Raw genomic sequence first — 17,160 nt, 5'->3', positions numbered from 1 at the left:
TCTATGAGTCTTTTTCAGTTTTGTTTGTCTATAAAATCCTAATTTTCAATCAGAAGAACAGGGGTGAGTGGTGGTGGCAGAGCAGAGATACCTGAGTGTACACAGTGGCTGGGGCCCTTTACTCGGGCCTCCCAGTTCTATCCTCCAAGTGGTTGATCTATGTTTTCAAAGACCCAGGGAAGTCAGCTTTGTAAAGAAATGAAGCTTTTTTTTTTTTATCCTCACCCGAGGACATTTTTCCATTTCTTTTTGTTCAGACAGAGTGGGAGGGAGAGAGAGAGAAACATTGACGTGAAAGGGACACATCGAGTGGCTGCCTCCCGCACGACCAACCAGGGCCGGGGACAAACTGCAACCGAGGTACATGCCCTTAGCGGGAACCGAACCCGGGTCTCTCTGGACCACAGGCCGACGCTCTAACCACTGAGCCAAACCGACCAGGGCCATATACAGTATTTTTAAGCCCCAGATTTGGAAAATTCAAACTCGTATTTCATAAGCTTAGCAATAAATCATGTAACTATCAGGGTCTCAGGTTCCTCACTTTGGGATCATTATTTCAAGGTGTCCCTCTTCTTCTGACCCTGAAAATTCTATTCCTACCTCTTTCATCGCCATGGGTTTAAGAACGACTTCTCCCGCCCTGGCTGCCTTGGCTCAGCGGTTACAGCGTCGGCCCAAGGACCAATGAGTTGTGGGTTCGATTCTGGTCAAGGGCATGTACCTCGGTTGTGTTTCGTCCCCAGTCCTGGTTGGGGTTATATGTGAGGCAGCCAGTCAATGTGTCTCTCCCACATCAATGTTTCTCTCTCTGTCCCTCTCTCTCCCTCCTACTCTATCTCAACAAAAATTGGAGAAATATCCTTGGGTGAGGATTAAAAACAAAAAAACAGAAAAACTACTTCTCTCTATAAGGAAATTTATACAAGTGATATTGTTCAACTGGAAAAATTAGGAAATGTAGGGAAACAAAAAAAAAAAAAGGAAAAAGGAAAAAGGAAAGAATTATATATAATGCCAGCAGTTAGAACTAGGCTTAACATTATGATGAATGGGTTTTCAGATATTTTTTGAATACATACATGAGTGCATATACACATATACACATGTACACTCACATGTGCAAGTGTTTCATGTATGCCTATCATTTTCCCCAGCTGTTAATTCTAGCGACCTCCAGACTTTGTGCTGGATGCTTTTATTTTTCTCATGTACAATTTTCTTTGAGAAATGGTTCATCCACTCATATTTTCCATGGATATGGCTGGAGCTAAAACCTACAGCTTTCGTCCTTTATTTCTCCAATGGAAGACACCTTTCACTGAATGTCCGACTGACAATTAAACCAAATAGTGTTAAAACTATTCCCTCTGGTCTACTCTCTCTTTACCAATAACCAATGGCTATCCTCAATGTTTTCAAGGCAGAGGTTTGGGAGTCATAGCTGACTCTCGTGTCCTTGCATGTCCCTTTGCCACATCCTTGTTCTGTGGATCTATTTCCAGGGTCACACCGGTCAAGCCCTCATTACCTTGCTCCAGGTGTGCTGCGTCCTAGCGGCTCCTGAGCCCAGCGCTCCGATCACACAGCACTTGCCTCTTTCCCGGAGCCCACTGACTACCCCACCCCCTCCCGCCCAGCTTCTCGCGTCAAGGCCGGATCTTAACAACAGGCTGCGAGGGGCCTCCTCCCGGCCTCTGGTCTCCTCCCGAGGCCTCGTCTTTTGCTCTCCCCCAGTTTGCACTTCTTAGTCCTTATCAACTCTTCACAGCCATAACTCCCGACTCCCCTTTCTGAACAGCAGCCCTGAAAAGGGAAGGAAACCAAAGCGCAGGGCTGATGCCTTCTAAGAAAGAAGAAAAACGCAAACACTAAGTTACCCTTCTGCTTGTACTTCAATGACCCGTTGTAACAAATTACTTATCATATTAATAGGGTGTATCTTTTCTTTTCTTTTTTCTCTTCTTTTCTTTACTTACAGATGATTAATAAATGCTTCCTTTATTTTGATGTCAGACACATTTGAATTTTCACCAGATTGTTGAAACGTGTGTATAATACGAGGAAGCCAACCTCAAGAAATGATTTTCACGAAATGAACTCGGACAACCTGTCACTCTATGAATATAAAGAGGAATCGAAACCTGTGTGCTGTTATTATTAAAACAAACGTTTTTCAATCCAGCTTTCGCCAGAGGATGAACTTCCTAAGGGCAGGGCCCATGCCTTGGGCGTCTTTGCGATGCTCGCGGTACCGGGAATGCAGCTTCCTGTGCATTTGGCCCTCGGTGAATGTTGCTAGGCGATTCATATTTGAAGGGGAAATGGAAAGAAAAGCCCGAAGGACTTAAAGGATTTGCGTGCGTGCATCTTGCCGTGAATAATACAGACGTGGAGAGAGATGACTAAGTGGACCGCGTGGGGCACTCAGGGCTCCGGCCCCTGAAATATTCAATAATAGGAAGTTACAACGTGGCTGACGGCAGCGCCCAGGTTGTGCGATGGAAAACGGAGGGACTGGAAGATGTGGGGGGAGAACCCAGGGGCCGCCGAGCGTGCAGCATCGAGCATGCGACCCTGTTGGGGGAAACACTTCCATAGCAGAGACAGCACAGGGGACAGCGGGAAGGACAGAAACTGCAGGCTAGAAGCACTAAATGTCGGAACCTGAAAAGGGGAGGGAAAGAATTCCTAAAGCAGAAGCGGAAAATGGCGTAACTAGCAAGGCTGGGTTTGGTGTAAACAAGACAAGGGCGTGATGCTCAGTCCTCTACAATGCATCTCCCACTTTCAATGAAAGCAAAGGCGCCTTCACATCTGACCCCAGAACTCGACATTCATTCTCTGCCAAGAAGCAGGCTTTACTATCAGGCCTGGGGCTGCAAAGTAAAAAGAAAGAAACTTCTGGTGCATTTGGAGTCTAGGTCTTCCTCTCCCCCCTTCCCGTCCCCTACTCAGACACACCGTCCCAATGCACATGTCCCCGAGATGGGTCGGCTCATCTTCGCCAGCTTGGTCCTTCCCATCCTAAGCTTCTCTGTGCTGATACCACGTGAACACCAGGGAATGTCACAAGTCTTTCGTGGTAATTATGGTGTCCACAAATTCTTGACATTCCCCTCAGAGGGCAGACCTGACCCCCTTCCCCCAGAGCATGACTGCGCTTACTGATGTTCTTCAAATGAATAAAATACTGAAAAAGTAAAGGTGTGTGACTTAAGTGCTATGTCTAACAAGGCCCAGCGGCTTCCTCCTTGTTCTCTCTGAATCGCTCAGACTGGGGAAGCCAGCTGCCACGTTCCGAGAACACTCAGCAACCCTGCAGAGTCCACGTGGCAAGCAGCTGGGGCGTCCAGGCAGCAGCCACAGTGGGACCCCCTGGGACGCAGCCTCCAGCCCCAGTCCAGCCTTCAGATGATGCGGCCTGACCGCCCAGCGGGCCACCTCACCACAGCCTCATGGGAGACCTGGGCCAGAGCCACCCAGCAAGCTGCTCCTGGATTGCTCGGAGCTGTGCGGACAACCAATGTTTGTTTAAAGCGGCTACATCTGCGGTGTGATTTGTTACCTAGCAATACAATGCACACAGTACATTTTCTGATAGAGTTCCTGTTTATTTTGGCATGAAGTTTTAGAAGTTTGACTAAAATGCCTGTTTTAATCTAAATAACCACCAAGAGCAGCTTAAAGCAATAATAGTTTTCATTATTTGGGGAACACATATTTACCTGTTTCTAATACATAAAAAGGGTAGATGTTATAACTGTTCAGTTGAATTAAATCCCACCTTCATTTTTAGCTCCTGATAAACAAAGACAAGGAGAAATGATTTTTCTCATAATAATAAAGTTCCAGAAACAACCAGAGCTCTGTAAGGCCTCAGGAGTCTAGGAGACCTCTAAGGAAAAGGTGGGGAAGTAGACAGATTTTTCCTGGGGGGTGTTTTCCTCATTTAAGGTCAATGAATGCAAATGAACAAAAAACATGGCATTTTTATATTGTGTCTTAAAATATGACAAATAAGTAATTTTTATTTTAAATAGAGGTAAATGCAAGAGGAACAATCTGGTCAGCACTAGGGTGAAGGGAAACTCTTAATCATCATTTAAACGTTGCTAACAGATTTTTATTTATTTATTTATTTTTAATCCTCACCCAAGGATATTTTTCCATTTATCTTCAGATAGAGTGAGAGGGAGGGCAGGAGGGAGGGAGGGAGGGAGAGAGAGAGAGAGAGAGAGAGAGAGAAGCATTGATGTGAGAGGGACACATCGACTGGCCACCCCCCACACGACCCCAACCAGAGCAGGTGACCAAATCAAAACTGAGGTACGTGCCGTTGACCAGAATCGAACCCAAGACTCATTGGTCCATGGGCCAACGCTCTAACTTCTGAGCCAAACCAGCCAGGGTGCTGACGGTTTTTAAAAGGAGAACATTAATATACTTTTACCACTTTGTTTGGGGTCCCTGTCCACGTAATTTCACATATATATAATAACCCAGAATCTTAAAAAAAAATTTTTTTTTTCTTTTATTGTTTTTAGAGAGAGAGGAAGTGAGAGGGAGAGAGAGATAGAAACATCGATGAGAGAAAATACCGGTTGGCCGCCTCCTGCACGCCCCTTACTGGGGATGGGCCTCGGGCCCACAACCTGGGCATGCGTCCTGACCAGGAATTGAACCGGCCACCTCTTGGTACATGGGTCTATGCTCAACCACTGAGCCACACCAGCCGGACCCTCCCAGAATCTTTCATCTTCGTATGTCCAAGGCCTGGGCATTTCAGGTACATAATAGGTGTCTGTTGAGTGAGTGAATAAATAAATGAATGAATAAGGTTGCCTTAGAGCAGCGGTTCTCAACCTGTGGGTTGTGACCCCTTTGGGGGTCGAATGACCTTTTCACAGGGGTCGCCTAAGACCATCAGAAAAGACATATTTCCGATGGTCTTAGGAACCGAGACCCCGCTCCTCTGTTCGTCTCCAGGCGGGTCCGCCCACAGGCAGATACGCCCACATACAACATGAGGAACTGTAATAAAGGGTCGCGGCATTAGGAAGGTTGAGAACCACTACCTTAGAGGAAAACTGAAGCGTAGTTATTATTCTCTCCTAGAGGATTAAAAAGGTGTGAATAGTATATGATATGATTAATATTCTCAATTTTAAAAATGCATATAGTACATACTGTGGGTCTGATAGTATACTAAATGCTTTACATCAATCAGGACACAGCATTGTCCTAATAATCCTATTATCATCATCCCTATTTTCTAAATGAGAAACCTAAAGCTCAGGGAGGTTGTGTAAGCTGCCCAAGGTCCTGCAGGGAATGAAGTGGCAGGATCTGAACACCTGTCCTCGCTTCAGAGTGGGCCGTGGACCTCGACACTCTGCCACCTCCCAGCAGGGCGGTTCCCTAGTTGCTCTCCCACGGGCTCGCACCCGGGCCACCGCCAGGTCCAGAGAAGTGAAGCGTGGGAGAGCATGCCTGCGGGTGGTGTTCTGGGGCACTGGGTTTATTCACGCATTGCTCTCACTAGGCCACCGATTTAACACGCCGCCAACTGTCCAATTATTCACGTTCGCAGAGAGCTGAGTGGGCTCTTCTCTGGCTGCACACCTTTCCCGACATAATTAATGAAGCTCATCAAACCCTAGAAAACAAGCCCCGAGCACCAGCCACCCTCACTGACATGTTAATAGGGGTCGGGGCCCTTGACCTGCCACAGGATGTGTGTGTCCCCAAGGCTGCTCACACATGCTATACATCCCTGATGGGACATGCGTGAACGAGGGCCACATCCTTCTGCAGAGAAACTGCCACGTGACACACAATGGTAGTGCGCCCCTCAGAGCAGGTGACTCCTAACGACCAGGGTACAAAACATGCTGTGTGCGGTTGCCATAGGGAAGGGCTCAGTGCCACACTGAGGGGGGACCCGCTGGGCAGAAGGCAATGGGAAGCACTAATCTGTTCTGTCCAGTTTAGGGCCATCTAGCTTTTTTTTCCTTTCAATTTTTATTAGTTTATTTTTGTTACAGATGTTTCTCCTTTTTCCCCCCTAGACACCCTCCTCCTCATCCCGCCCCCCACCCCCTTAGCATTGTTGTCTATGTCCATTGGTTACGCATACATGCATATACGTTCTTTGGTTCATCTCATCCATCTAGCTTTTAAAAGGTGACATAAAGCCCTGGTCGGTTTGGCTCAGTGGTTAGAGCGTTGGCCTGCAGTCCAGAGAGACCCGGGTTCGGTTCCCGCTAAGGGCACGTACCTCGGTTGCAGTTTGTCCCCAGCCCTGGTCGGGTCGTGTGGGTGGCAGCCACTTGATGGGTCTCTTTCACGTCGATGTTTCTCTCTCTCTCTCTTCCTCTCTCTCCCTCCTACTCCTATCTGAACAAAAAATGGAAAAATGTCCTCGGGTAAGGATAAAAAAATAAATAAAATAAAATAAAAGGTGACATAAAGAGTCAGCTGCTTGGCAACGGCCCCTGGTCCTGCCGACTGCCCTTCTGGTTACAGATTTGTTTGGTTGCTCTCCACCCGCCCTGTCCAACCACATGTCACCTCGGAGCCTGGGAAACGCGGCTTGTTTAATATACCGGGTTAAGTAAAAATATGTTAAAACCAATTTCACCTGCTTCTTTTTGCCTTGTATTATGTGGCCAATGGAAAGTTTAAAACCCCATGGTGTGCCTGATATTTCTACTGGACGGGGCAGCTCGGGCGCTGCGGACACCTCGGCCTGTCCGTGCTCTGGGAGGGATGCAAAGGCCCTGCAATTTCCCAGGTCCTTTCTCGGGGCTGTTCTGCCACATGAATGAAAGTCCTACTAACAGGTGATACTGAGATGAACGGGATCCACCATGAAGGCTGCTTGACAGTCAGACGGAAATCACCTTGCATTCCAGGGCCTCCGGTCACCCTTCAGTCCGACAGCGTCACATTGCAGCGTCTGACCGGCCACAGCACTGAGCGGCAGGTGTAACTCCGATTCTTATTGCACTGACCTGAGAAGCTGACTCGCTGCTCTGTGTTTAGTGGATTTAATGAACAAGCAGGTGCGCCTCTACCTATGGCTGTGCAGTCCGTGTTAGCATGACAATGTCCAGCAGAGGGTGCAAGGGGGGCTGCTGGCAGACCTGGGGTGCCCATGGGGCAGCCGCCTCCATTCATCTGCTCAGAGGTGTTGCCTTTCCCTTAATTCTCACCAAGGGCTAAGGAAGACTAGCAGCGGCCTGAGATGGACAGGTCTCTACACCCAGAAATGACCTTTCTCCTTGCATTGCCGACGAACTTCAGCTCAGCACTAAAAGTGCTCCTGGCCTAACAAGCCAATTAAAACGTCCTTTACATGACTTGGCTACAGCCCAGTGCAGAAAAGAAGCCCAAACAAACTTCCAAACATCCCAGATGCAAAAGCGATTAGAGAATGCAGCTATGTTTATAAAACCTCTTCTAGGAAATCATAATATTAATACATGGGAGTTATCAGTTTGGATTCTATTTGGGGTCAATATTTACTGCTTAGTAAATAAAAATGTATAGGTGACCTGCATGATCTCATGTATCACATTAACTAATCACAACAGTGTACTGGAAATCTAACGTGAAAGGTATTTTGATTCTTTACCCAGTGGGTCAGACATAAACCATTTGGTGTCATAAAGATGAATTCCACAGAAACTTGCTCAGGAACCAAGATGTAATAGGCTATATTTGCAAAGGAAACAGCCCTCCCCCCAAAGAGCTTTGTACCCTCTAGAAAAGCACAGGATTGCTATGAATAGTTAATGAATGATGACAGAATATGTTTTAAAATTTGGAACTCTGCTCCTCTCATATGCCTGCACAATGACCATCTTTAGAGAGCACTCTCTTCAAGTAATAGATCAGATGTAACCAAGTAAATTCTTATAATAAAAATATAAGCCTGACTGGATTGCGGGCTCAATCCCCAGTGGGGGGCATGCAGGAGACAGCCGATCAATGTTTCTCTCTCACATGGATGTTTCTCTCTCTCTCTTCCTCTCTTTAAAAAAAATCAATAACAACATATTTAATATATATATATATATATATAAAGCAAAAGGAACATGTGACACTCTGTTACTGTTCTAATGAATACAACCATATTTATAATAATATGACTTTACTGAGAAATAAACACTTGTAAAAACAAGAAGTCCAACTATAAAACAGAGGAGTAGCTATTTGTAGCTGAATTTAACATAAACTTAAAAAATCGCTATGAGCTTGCTTCACACCTTTTGAGGAGTGTGGAACAAGTATCAATGAATGGGGAATACGAATCAGAAGAATCAGATAAATAATGACCAGTGTTTGAATTACTTTTAAACCCCAATTAAGATTTGAGATTTACGTATGACATGACCATCACCTTTCAAACACTAGGATACCACCCTAATATTTAACCTTATGATCATAAACGCATGGTTCCTTTTCCTTTCGTCCTATCATATATTCGATCATCGAGTTCGGTTATTTCTTCCTCTAAATGCCATTGTATTCATTTCCCCGTAAATTTTAAATGCCCCCTGCACACGGAGACTCTTACTGTCTCACATCAAACAGTAGAACATCCCCTAACGGTTCTATCAGATTTCACCTCACCAGCCTCACCTTGGACCCTGCCCTCCAGGCTGGCTGTGCTCTGCATGGCCACTTCGGGAACAACCCTTTGCCTGCATGAGGATGCCACCCACCCTCACCCACCTGACTCCCAACGATGCTTCAAAGCTTATCTCCGCGTGGGAGGCTGCTCCCGTGTACTCCCGGCCGTGCTGACCTCGCCTCTCTCTGCCCGTGTCCTCCATGCAGACTTTGTGTGGACCTACTGTGCAAGCCTCCACCCCACTCCGATGAGACTGCACATCGCTCGACACTGTAGAGAGTGTTATTTTGGTGCCGATTTTAGTCCCTAATATTGAGAATTTTAAGAGTGAATATACATGGGGAGGATATGCTTGGTCCAGTTGCACAATTTCCTGCACTTGTGACAGACCCTTGGGCTAGAGGGCTCCTGTCAAGAAAAGTAAAGCCAGACCTACCCTCTTACATGTGGATGTACTGGATATCCACTGGGGGCCCTGGGTGGGGCCCAGGATGCGGGGATGCCATTGGAGAGAAGGAAATCCACGACTCAGGAAGTAAAGTAAAATCGGGAATGTGGCCAAGGCAATGCCTCCTCAACGCCCAGGGGCGTCTGGGAAAAGTGTCTGGCTGCCATCCTTGATGGAACAGGGTCAGAACACAGAACACCACGTTGTGGCCCTACTGACGTGCCTGCGAGCAGTCTTGCCCCGAGGGGCTGTCCCAAAGAGGTCCCAAGAACGCCTTGTGCTTCCTTTAATGTGTGTGCTTTCTGTTCCAGAGCAGAGACGCTGGGCGCCCGCAAGGCCGAGCCCTCCAGACGTCCTGATACAGAGCAATGAGTGACCAACCCTCTCCTGGAGACGAAGGGAAACGCCCTCTTCCCCGGGGCAGGAGTAGGGGGTGGCGGGGGAGGACGGACTGCTTTGTCCCATTAAGAAAATCAACAGGAGTGATCCTGTGACTTACAAGCATGGCTAGGACCCCCCTCTGTTCGCTGCAGTGTTATTTGTAATAGCCAAGATACAGAAGCAACCCGAGTGCCCATCAATAGATGACTGGATACAGAAACCTGTGGTACATAAACACAGTGGACTTCTACTCAGCCATAAGAAAGATAAGATCTTACCTTTTGTGACAGCATGGGTGAACCCAGAGGGTATTATGCTAAGTGAAGTAAGTCAGACAGAGAAAGACACATACCACAGGATTTTACTTATATGTGGAATCTGATGAACAAAACAAAACAAAACAAACAAACAAAATACAGACTCATAGACACAGAGAACACCCCGACAGTGTCAGGGGCGGGGGGGGGGGGGCTGTGTGGAAAAGGCGAAGGTATTAAGCAGTACAGATTGGTAGTTACAGAACAGCCACAAGATGTAGGTCACAGTACAGGGAGGACAGTCAATAATATCGTGACAACTGTGTATGGGGCCAGGTGGGCACCTGCAGCATCGAGGGGACCACTCTGCAAAGTACATGATTTTCGAACCCCTCTGCTGTACATCTGAAACTAATATGAAATAATAATGAATGTCAACTGTAACTAAAAAAGAAAAAACAATAAATTGAAAAAATTTACTGTAGCTTAATTAAAAAAAGAAATCCATTACACGCAGAGTAACCCCAATTTGCCATCTAACTTGAAACGACACACGTCTTAGACCTCACAGAACGTATAGCTGCACAGACAACAGCTGCCATACTTGAGCATCTGCAAATGTTGAGCAATGAAACAGACGCAGGCTGCGTTATTCCAGTTTCTATTTCTCCGTTAGCACATGGCAGGGGTGGTGGGCTGCTTGGTAAAATGCATACTCCCGGGCCTCGCCCCAGACCGGCTGATTCCAAGTCTCTAGCAGTGGGATCAGATTCCCTGCGTCTTAAACAATTTCCCCAGGTGATTCCCAGGCCCGCAAGTTTCAGAAACAGTTTGATGAGTTGTAAGCTCTCCCTTGTTGCACAAAACCTTTAAAGAGTATTCTCACAGGGGGCTAATTAAAACTGTTCTTCCCTAATACTATTATAAAATAAATTCCTTTCCTAGAACTTTTCCTGTTCTGCTGTTTTCTCCTCGCCTCGTAATTCTAAGACAGGATTTTCAACTAGGCCAGGATGTGTACGGAAATGACTCTCATACCACCAACAGGAATGTTTCACTTGCGATCTGCATTTCTGTAGCGGTTCTGCCCAGTGCGTTCCCCCAGCCGGGTGGCCCTGGGTTCAGGCCGTGATGAGTGTTCTGTCAATATTTTACTTTGCATCTGAGTTGCCAGATACTATTGGCTTAGTCAGGGTCATGGAACCTAAATTGTTTTTACAGTCCTTGAAGTAAGTCAATATTTTCAAGATTCTAAAAACTACTCAGTGGTTTTACCTATAAGACCTTGTTCTAACATAGCATGTTGATCACGGGGACAGACGCGTCATCCTTTGGAGCACGTGTGTTAGACACATGTAAATTTTATGTTAAGATACCACTTAGGTTTTATGAAGCCAGCTCTAGTAAAGCTCAACATATTAGGAGCAATCATGTGACATTTGCTGTATAATATACATTTCAATATCGGATAATAATCAATAATCAGATGGGCGCTGAAAGTCGCTGAAGGAGCCCCTGGGGGACTGCACACCCACCTTTACCTTGGCTTTCAGCAAGGCCCAGTACAATGACGACAGTGCAATAACAATGATTCAGATATTCAAGAACAAAGGATGGGAGGTGGAAATAGCAGTCGAGGGGTGTCAGCCACATTCTGGGAGAGGAAAATCGGATGGCGGTGTGGTAAACGGCAGAGAAAGCGGAACGTGATCCCGCGCTGGGGGAGTCCAGAGGAAAGTAAGACAGTCCAAGCTGAGGATGCTGCCAAGTCTCCGAAACCAGAAGCACCTCGGGATGCCAGGGTGAGGTGGGGGTGCACGCAAGGGGGAACCGGCTAAAGTCCTGTTTAATTAAGAGGGTGGACCAGACATAAAGAAGAAGAAGGATGGTGTATGACTCTGAGGAGATTAAGCCAGAAGACCCTGGAATCCTGGGTCCCGGCCGAGGGTGAGGCGAGCAACCATACAAAACCGCGGAGATTAAATGGACGTCTCCATTGTACGTAGTGAGACATCCTCACCAACACCATCACCTGCTAACCCTGCCCCTCTGCTCGGCTCCAGGGAGCCAGCCTCCAGATCTGCCTCTCAGGGAAGAGATCAAGGAGTCTTTTCTGACTGTTCTCTGGGGAATGAAATCTACAGACACTGACCCGGGGAGACGGCTGGGATCCGGGCCCAACCCTCCCAGAGCAAAGCCCCACATCTGACAGGCCCTGTGCAAGGATCCAGAGCAACTACTTACCTTCACTGTGCCTTGCTCTTAAAATAAAATGAACAGACATCTGAGAAAAGCTTCTAACATGAAAGAAGGAAAATAAAATGAGCACATGGAAAAAGTGCTTGGGAGAAACGGATAATGGGGGTGGGGCACAATAAAACTTACACAGGATCATATCCCAAATCTTAAGGATACGTGTTTCCAGACTGTTTGGTCAAAGTTCATAGGACCAGACCTAGTAAGTGAAGGTATATATCATCATGAAATTTCAGGGATAGAGAGAAGATCCATGGAGTGTGGGATCCAAATGTCACTGGATATTACGAAAGCCACAGGACAAGGAAGAAATGCATTTAAAATTCTGATCAAATATGTTTTCTTAACTATAATTCTGTATCTGGATAACTGTCAATCGAATGTGAGGATGAAGACATTCTCAAACACAGTTGCCAACATCCCCATGCACCCTTTCTCAGGAAGCTCCGAGGGGATGCACTCCACCAATTTGAGGGACTAAGTTGAGAGACAGGAGGAGGAATCGAGAAGACATAATGCAACACAGCAGGGCCCTGAAACATTCCAAGAATGACAGTGAAGGACTCCACTTAAGCAGCGGAACAAGAAAACTGTAGGCTAGAAGATTGGAACAAGAGGGTATAAGCCCAGGAGAGACATGGGGATGGGGGGGGGGGAGAGAGAGAGAGATATGGGTGGGGGGAGGGAAGGAGAGAAAGAAAAAAAAATAAAAGAAAATATAAGAAAAGTTGGTGACCCGATGTGTTTGATCCCACTGAGTTTTAGAGTCAGAAAAGTTTGAGGATAGATTGAAGGGAGGCGCAGAAACAACACCATTTTTAAAAAAAGAGGCAGTAATTTAATTCCAGGGAAAACAAAACGTCATACAAGAAGGGAGATGTAGTCATAGTATACTACCCAGCCAAACTGTGAGGCACTAGGCAGAAGTCCCCTACATTTGGATACCTTAAAAAGCGTCGTTTGTAGCCTATCTAGCTATCCTGAGAATGTGGGGAAGAGGAAAAAGAGATTGTGTGTGTGGAGGGGGTTGTGTTTGTGAGGAGGTAGTGTTAGGGGAGCTGAATCCTCATCTTCTATGGACTCAGATAGTAGAAATATTGAGAAATAGCAGCTATGGAAATAAATACGAGAAAACGCCTCAATGAAGCGAGTGGTCATCTTGGGAGGCAGCAATAAAGAAAGAGGCCGATGAGGCTGTTCTTCCTCATTATAAAGCCTACGGCGCCATTTGACCTTCTGAGCTATGTCATGTATTATTTGGGTAAAATAAAACATATATTTTAAGGAAACTAAACAAAGGGATGCTAGTTGTTCGAGTTAAGGCAAATGTATCTTCGAAGAGATTCGCACGATGGCTGTTAATATCGGAGCTGTTCTTTCCATGGAGATCTTTATGGGTAAAACTCTCACGATAATACACCTCGCATGGTACCCGACCAGTTTTGGTAAAATAAAATGGACAGGGACAAGCAGTCTCTAAAACCTGAGAACGTGTGGACTCGTCCTGAGATACACAGCGACCGGCGTGTGAAGTGTTAATCAAGGAGCACAGTCATCCTGTTTCTCTGGTGCGATGACGGCAACTGCCAGAAATTCACATCATTCCCTTTCCACTCTTCCGTGTAAGAGTTATTTCTGGGCGCCGGGGACCCCGAGCCTCCTGACCCCTCCTTTCAGAGCTGCTCCACTGTGTTTCCGTTTGTCAGACAGACGGAGTCCGCCTTTCCCGCAACCTCGCTGCTGTGCCACTGGTTCGAGAGAACCGCCGCCTCTCAAAGGGCTGCTTTCAGACTCGCCTTTCCAGGTCTTCTGTTTGATCTCAAAGGCCGCGCTGTGTCTCTGTGCCGATGCTCTCTCCGCTGGAGCTGAGACCCCCTGCAAACGCATTTCTGTTTGTTCCGAACTTTGATAAGCCTTACGTTCAACGATTTATCAAACAACCTTATGTTTAAGATGCAGCGTCAGGTACTATGCAAAAAACAGAGAGAGAGAGAGAAAGAGAGAGAAAGAGAGAGAGAGAGAGAGAGAGAGAGAGAGAGAGAGATCCTGTCCTTGAGAAACAACAAAATTAGACAAAGGTAATAGACACGGCCAAAGGAAATAAGTTCTGGTTATTTTATCACATATTAAAAAAGTTAGAGAGCAACCCAGAAAGTCCAATACAGGATGAACAGAAGTTACAGAAAGTAAAAAATAGAAAAAGGGAAAGGAGAAATGATTAAAGAAATAATACAAGAACATAACCCAGAGAAATTTCGGACGTTCACAATGGAGCAAGATGCACTGATAACTTTCGTTGTCACTGTCTCAGCTGAGCTTTTGTAAGAATTCAGAGCAGACAGCAGGAATGAGAGAGAAAAGGGGAGTGAGCGAGGAGAGAAGGGTTTGGAGCTGTCTCCTAAAACAGGAATTCATAACTAAGACTATATGTAAATGAATGGGAGATGACGGTACCACCTCAAGCCAACTGGCAAATTAGAAATATAAGAATTTTCTTTTAAAAAATTAGCATAGTACAAACTTTTTTAAAACAGGGGGTTTCCCTTCCTTAAAAAGTATCTTTCCCGATGGTAGAATTAACAGATACGTATGACAAAACACTTGGTAAACTATAGAGGAAAAACAGTGATCACTCATGATTTCACCAATTAAAAATGCCATCCCTGACATTTCAGTTATTCAGTATTTTTCTATACGTATTAAAAACACAATCTCGATTGTAACATACAAGCCGCTGTGTGATCTACTTACTTCAATCATTCTATGAGCACTTCTATGTGATGATCACTCAATATCATGATTTTCATGTACGTGATTTTTCCAAAATAGTTATTTTGGCTGCAATTTTCCACTATCGTTAAGTAACACCATGAGCATAATCTTTGTACATAAATCTTTGTTCAATTCTCTAATTATAAGGAATACAAGATGAATACTGAGAAGTGACATTTCTTGATAAAATATACTCAAATTTTGGGGAAAAGTTCTTTTTTGGGTACTTTCTAGTTTTGCTTCCCTCTTTTCTGAAATATCCAGGAACCGAGTGAATTTCTACTCATTTCTGTGAGAAATAGCATTTTTTTTTGCAAATGTCCCAAATAAGTAAACATCTATATAAGATAATTATCAATGTTCTAATGTTACTGGTTTTGGTGTTCAAGTCATTCATTAAAACTAAGTGTTGATTATGGTCCTTGTGGTCAACAAAGAATGAAGTGAATTTTCACTAGCAACAGCGGAAAACACATTCGAACAACACCTATGTATAATTACATTTTACGTCTTGCCTGTAATTCGTGCCCGTATTTGTGGAATGTACTCACATACAGTGCAAGTTAACGATTCCGAGAGCTATGCAAATGCTGCTTCACAATCAGATAAAAGCATGCTACCATGGGATGTCTGCAGAAGGATATTCATATGCTCATATATGTATTTTGCAGCTTGTATTTATTTCATTAAAAAGCATGCTTTTGTTTGGTGGTTCTTTATGAGGTTAAGAAGTGATTATTCTAATGAGGCCTCAAAAAGGGAGTTTCTGTCCCCCCCCCCCCCAAAGTACCTCGTGAGATGGAAGGAACAGAGGATGAGCCCACAGATTTAGTCCAGAAAACCATCACTTCCATTTCTTCACCTGACGGAGCTCTCTCAAAACATGAGCTCGTAGCTCAAGGCTTCAGTTACTCACAGTCAGGCAAACACAAGGACCTCAAATAAGTGCCTTTAAAATTCATGTGCCAGCAAAGACAAGAACTTCATCCCAAGTTAGCAAATTTCAAAAGACGTTTAGTGAGGATGGAGAGTGAGGGGGGCTCACGCTGCACCCACATGTCTGCAGAGCCTGTGAGTCGGAGTTAATCATCTTTGGTCTGGCTCGAAGGAAACATTTTACTGTAGCTGGCGTAAAAGCAGCAAATATAGAAGCACAATTTGTATTAAGATGAACAAGAGACCATCTGACAGCTTGCGATCTCATAAACCCCGGACGCGTCTGGGCTGTAACAAACGTCCCTGTATGTTGCCTGTATTTTTGCCTGCTTCAGAACTTAATACCCAAGGGTATCAAATGTTGCACTTTTCCAATGGTATACACATATTTTTAATGAAACCAAGATAAAACATAAAAGTTCACATTTCAATGTTTTTCTACCAGCGACGATTGCAGCGGATGTAAACCAAGCTATATTTTTATTTCTCCAGACAGAATTTCTTGAGAACCAGCCGGCATGTGCAGACAAGAAACCACTGTGAAGGTTTGGGCTTGGAAGGCTGTGAAGGACAAGAATCAAGCCACAGAGCTCAGGCCTGTCTCTGCAGGCCAGAACCACCTCCAGTTCTGTAGCCTCCATCAGGTTCGGGGGCGGGGGGGTGAAGAGGAGGGGGGCGCACACCAGGGGACAGAAGATGCAAACAGTTGCCTAGTGATGCAAGACCTGCCCGCATTACCCCTGATGCATCCAACTGCGGACGCATAACCAAGCACTAGTTAGAACCTGTTTGCACACGCGGGCCCTTGAAGCAAAGACGGTTCTGCAAAACCTCCAACTGCAGTGCAAGCGTTGGCATCCTCAGAGGACTAGGGCATAAACAGCAACAGGCAGTACAGCAATGGCTCGTGAGTTCCCCCATGCGTGGAGAAGGTCAGCAGAACCATGTACTTACTTCCCCACTCTGCTCTGCTTCAAGGCCGAGAAAGCGTTACACTGAAGGAGCTGTGGCTGCTGCCACAGTGGTCAGGATGCAGTGAGTATTCACTCCCCAACTGGCTGCCACTCACTTCTACCGTGGTCACTGAGAGCCCTACCGTCCAAATCAGGAAGTCATGAAGTGGGGAAGAGGAGACTTCACGGGATACAGCAGAAGGTGCAGCTGCCATCAGATCTCCCTGAATTAGCGCTGAACGAACTGGAGAGGTGCCACTGTATTCCCAAGTCAAACAGCTTCTACTTAGTTCAGCCACAAATGTTTAAACGTGGAGGGTCCTACCAAATCTACCCTCCATTTCGCTCTGAAAATACAGAACTCTCCCACATTGGAACATCGAGAACCCACATGTCCAGAATTCATAGTTCTGGAAGCTGGGTGAAGGCTGTTCAGGGCCTCATCAAACGGCTGTAGAGATCCCTAAAGGTGCTGGCCTCACCCCCCTCCCCATCGCCCCTCGAACGACCCAGGAG

The 17,160-nt window shown here is 45.8% G+C and overlaps 1 protein-coding gene across 1 annotated transcript in view; it reads right to left on the bottom strand.

Annotated features, from left to right (window-relative positions):
* MAML3 (mastermind like transcriptional coactivator 3) overlaps positions 1-17,160 on the bottom strand; it is a 390,057-nt gene that overhangs the window by 141,866 nt on the left and 231,031 nt on the right. The window lies entirely within an intron of this gene.

Source organism: Molossus molossus, unplaced genomic scaffold, assembly GCF_014108415.1.
Source record: "Molossus molossus isolate mMolMol1 unplaced genomic scaffold, mMolMol1.p scaffold_m16_p_4, whole genome shotgun sequence".
Classification (NCBI taxonomy): Eukaryota; Metazoa; Chordata; class Mammalia; order Chiroptera; family Molossidae; genus Molossus; species Molossus molossus.
The sequence above is the reverse complement of the archived record's forward strand: the minus strand, read 5'-3'. Positions and strand labels throughout refer to the sequence as shown.